Here is a 5,036-nt window from a genome sequence, read left to right as displayed (position 1 = left end):
AGAAGCATACCTGCTCTCCTGCATAACTGATTACAACTACTATAAATTCATTTAAAATTTATCAAATGAAGTCACAGTGCAATTCTAAAGTAAGAGGTTACTCTTGTGGTAACCAGAACAGCAGCTCAACTGTCCAAGTCTTATTATACAATATTTAAAATTCATATTAGTTTCTTGAGTTGTACACTGGACACTTTTTTTTTCCAAAAGAATAAAAATAAATTCTCTGGAGAAGTTCTCATATTGCTGGAAAAGTGTTGGTAGTGATTATTTTACAGCTATGTAAGAGAGTTACAACAAATGTATAAATTCAGAGTGGCTTGTGGGCATATCTGTGGGGCATTTTCTTAATTGTTGATTGAGATGAGAGGGAGGGGAGAGCTCAGGCCTCTGTGGATGGTATGTTTCCTTGCGCATGTGGGTGTGGACTGTATGAGAAAGGTAGCTAGCTGAGCAAACCAGAGAAGCAAGCCAGTATGCATAAGCCGTGTTTCTCCGTGGTCTCTGCTTCAGTTGTCTCTAGTTTTTCATGTTAGCTCCTGCCCTGACTCTCACCACCCCACCCCATGATGTGGAACTGTAAATCAAATAAATCCTCTCTCCTCCCCAAGGTGAGTCTGGTCCCTGTTTTGTCACAGCAACCTAATACATACTAGAGAATTTTCTATCAGAGAGAGAAATATTGCCACCATGGAGCTCAGCATATCGATTGGGCTAAGATGATGATGATGATAATAATTTTTAAAATTTTGTAATTATATTTATGTACAGAAAGCTTAGTGTACATTTTTTAACCCACTTTAGTGGCGAGTTCTTTAGCCTTTGCCTTTTCCAGCTTGGCAATGTGAGCCGCAGACTTAGGACCCAGGACGTTGCCTCCCCAGTGGTGGCGGATCTCTTCATATCTGTCATTATACTGATCTTAATAGCTTCCACCAGCTTAGCCAGAGCACTCTTGTCTTCCGAGTTAACCTGTGTGAAGGCAACAGTGGCACATGTCTTCCTGTGGACCAGGCGACCCAGCCTGGCCTTTCCCTTGATGATGCAGTAGGGCACCCCCATCTTTCTGCACAGGGCAGGCAGGAAATCCACCAGCTCAATGGGGTCTACACCATGGGCAATCACCACCAGCTGAGCCTTCTTGTTCTCCACTAAGGTGATGACTGTATTGACTCCTGCTCGGAGGACAGGTGGTCTCTTAGTTGGGACATCCCGTTTGCCAGCAGCTTTTTTCTCAACATGGGCCAGTAGTTTTAGCTTCTTCTCTTGTTTTGTCTCTGGCCTGTACTTGTGGGCAAGCTTAAGCAGCTGAGTAGCTGTTTGCCTGTCCAGGGCCTGGGTGAACTGGTTAATGGCAGGAAGTACTTTGAGCCGCTTATAGAGGATGGCTCTTTGCCGCTGCAGCCTGATGTATCGGGGCCATTTGACGAAGTCTGTTAGATCTCTTTTGGGCTGGATGTCCTGCCCAATGCTTAAGTTCTTGGGCCTTTTCTCTGACAAAGGATTGACCACCTTTTTGGCCTCCTGTTTCTTAACAACGATGGGGGCCGGAGACACCTTCTTCCCCTTGGCCTTCTTTTCTTTGGGCATCTTGCTCTGCTGAAGAAGAGAGAGATGATGATGACGGTGATGATGATGACGATGATGATGATGCTACTTCCCTCTCTTTTCTCAGTTGAATAATAGGAAAAATTAGCTTGATGCTTCAGGCAAAATATATTTAACAATGTTTATTCAAAGGACGTGGAAGTCTCACCTAAGAATGAGCAATCTGCTAAAACGGTGACATCTGCCTAGGACATACTGCTGCAAGGTGAAATCTCTGGGTCAAGGCTCACGCATGAGTGCTATGTGACTGCAGTGTCATGTGGAGTATCCGAGATTGTATCACATCACTTCATTCTTTTTATTCTTCCATCTCTGAACAAAAGAAACAATTAATTTTATCACTGTATAAATCAAGCTCAGACAGAAAATAATTTCAGCTTGTCAGTAAATCGAATTAAAATGATGTTGGGGAAATATGATGTGTGTTGCTCTCCACCACACTGCTAAGCAGAGGGAGAATACAGGGGAAAACACTCGAAGGCCTTGGGTCCATCTGGCCATCCTTCTGTATCCATGGAACAAACAGTCCATATTCCTTCTCAGGTTCATTGCAATGGTGAAGTTAAAATTGAAAAACAACAACAACAAAACAGAACAAAAACCTCTGATAAAAAGATCACACAATTAGAGTTTAACATTCATGATTCTTTATGTAATCAAACTTGTCATATCTTCTTTTTTAAAGAGTTGAAAATTGAAGTAGACATCAATCCTATAAAACATTGATTTAGATCAGTTTATTATTCATTTGACAGGGAATACAGTTTTCCCCCCTCTGAGCTTTTCAAGGGATTGAAATAATGTGTGTGTGTGTGTGTGTGTGTGTGTGTGTGTGTGTGTTCTAACTACACTACAATCTGTAATTCTTTATAGCTTTCCTCCTTTAGTTTTAGAGGCACATGCCACAGTTGCCTGCCTGCCACAGTCTCTTAAATCACAAGAATTAAAAAAAAAATTCTTTTCATTTTAAGCCTGAGGTGTCAGGTAATGGAGCAGTAAAGGCAACATGGACCTGTGAGATCCCAGAGGACCCATGTTTTTCAGTAAGCAAGGAAATCTGTTTGCAGTGCTCACATTGATATTAATGCCTGTGCCTTCTTTGAGGTTTAGGTGAAGTTCTCACAACTCTATTCCTCTATCAAACTTAAAAAACAGATGTGGATCCCTTAAAGGACAATTTTATGAATGACTGACTGTCTTCTCTTTGCCGTCATTTGAACTCTGGCGTCATGACTGTGGAGATTTCCAACATGTCAGGAGAGTTCAATAATCTCGATTTGATTAGATTAATATTTCCTGAGCATTTCAGAGAAACCAAGGGCAGGCAAAAAAATACTATTTGCACAGCAAACCCACTGAGGTGCTGACAGAGGAGCCTCACAAAGACAGATGAACCAAATGTCATCTGGGGCTTCAGAGTTCCCTCTAGCTTTTGAAATGCAATGGGAAATAAGCAAGCATCCATTTATTTGACCAGTCTAGATGAAGGCAGAGCCCTGTCCTTACTACCTGCCTACATTACTGCAAAGCAGATGGGTGGGGGCAAACAACTAAACAGTGTAGCTAAAGCCCTGTATATTTCCTTACAACCCATGCAAAACCATGGAAATAACTTTAGAAAACTTCACTACAACTGATTGGTTACTCAGCTAACTGAATCGAGCAAATCAAGTCGAAGAGCATCTGGTTAGTCATTTCCAAAGTAAGGCTCACCCTTATTTCACCCTGCTCAGTTTTCTTTTGGGTTAGCTTTGATCATAGAAGAAATCAACAACATGGTTAAAGATCAATTGTCAGAGGTAACCCTGGGCAGTAGGGGTTCTAACATCAGGAGAGCTTTTGGGATGGAAGTTAAGACATAGGTCATGGGGACTTAACAAGAACACTTGTTGTAGAGAGGTGCACCCAGTTCACCTCTGCATTAGTTTTTTCTGTTATTCTTCAAACCAGTCAGGGACTAATTGGCCTCCAATGTTTTTAATTGATGAAAAACTAAAAATAGAACATATCAATTCTGACCTCCGCTGGTTGGAATAGTTGCTTACCCCAAACCTAATCTAATCTCCTTAGACCACATGAAGTCACACAACATTTACTTCTTCACTTTTTTTTATAACCTCTCATTTCCTTTTCACAGAGGGGTGCCCAGATTAGAGCTGAAGAAGAATTGATCTGGGCTGAGTTATTATTCCAGGGGTCAAGGTGAAGGACAAGGTCTTTGGAAGAGCTCACATAGAGAAAGCAGACACTGAGAGTCTGGTTACCACCATCTGTTTTTCCTTTCCACTTAACTCACCACATTTCAACACTATTTTTAAACCTTTGGTTCTACAGAGGCTATTTTTTCTGATAAAATTAGTCCTCATTTCTCACTGTGTGACTACCTAATAAAAAAGGATGTAGAGAAGGTGATTAATCAAAGCCACAGTGGGCACCTAGAATGCCCCAGCTGAGGTTGAAAAGTGGAGAGAGTCCTTCCAGTAAGATTTGGGAGGATGTGTATGCTTTTTCATTCTTAGAATTTTCAGTATTGTACAACAACAACTAAAACAGAAACAAACAAACAAACAAACAAACAAAACAACCCACCAAATTGCTTTCTTTGCAATTACTCTGAAATATTTGTTCTGTTAGAAGACATTCTTCTAGCTTTGATTCAACTTTGTAGGCATAACCTGAGGCATAAGTGAGCTTCTTTTAAAAATACATACATACATATATATATACATATATACATATGCATATATACACACACATTAATGTATACACATATACATACTTACACATACACATTAATGTACACACATACACACACAAACATACATATATACACACACATTAATGTACACACACATATATACACATATGTGTGTGTGCACCTGTTTCCTAAGCAGCATCCACAAATAATCACAAGAGTTTATATTCATATGTGTTAGCATATGGTCCCAAATTACCTGAATCACTGAGATTAACTTTATTGACATCTAGAGTTCAGAAAGAGGCCATTCCAGGAAAAGCTTTGCTTATTCATTTTTTCAACATTTCAAGCCAAATATTTATATATTGGAGGAAAATTAGCTTCTAAAACTGTTAATATTTAAAATGAGGGTCAGAGTGGATAGATTAGAGGTACTGGTAATCTAGATTTATCATTTTGCTTCATAGTTCTTGGTAATAATTTGTGAGGTAACTGAACATCCTTTTATCATTGGCAGCAAATTACCTTTAACTTCCAAAATCACGGCCTCTGTCTGTATTAAAAAAAAAAAAAGAAAAAGAAAAAAGGAAAAAGAGACACTTCCTCATGTCCTTTCCTTCAAATTAGAGTCAGAAGAGCACGGGCAATCTGCCTTTAGACTGCAGAAAGGAAGTTTGAGTCTCTTTCTTTGTGTTGGATTCTCTGGTTCTCAGAACTAGAAGATGAGTCA

At 39.8% G+C, this 5,036-nt stretch overlaps 1 pseudogene; it reads right to left on the bottom strand.

The window, feature by feature from the left end:
- Nucleotides 1–790: 790 nt before the first annotated feature.
- On the bottom strand, nt 791–1,596 carry LOC114615069 (annotated as a pseudogene).
- Nucleotides 1,597–5,036: the final 3,440 nt, after the last annotated feature.

The sequence above is a fragment of the Grammomys surdaster genome, unplaced genomic scaffold, assembly GCF_004785775.1.
Source record: "Grammomys surdaster isolate TR1022 unplaced genomic scaffold, NIH_TR_1.0 126546, whole genome shotgun sequence".
Lineage (NCBI taxonomy): Eukaryota > Metazoa > Chordata > Mammalia > Rodentia > Muridae > Grammomys > Grammomys surdaster.
This window is presented reverse-complemented; position numbering and strand designations above follow the sequence as displayed.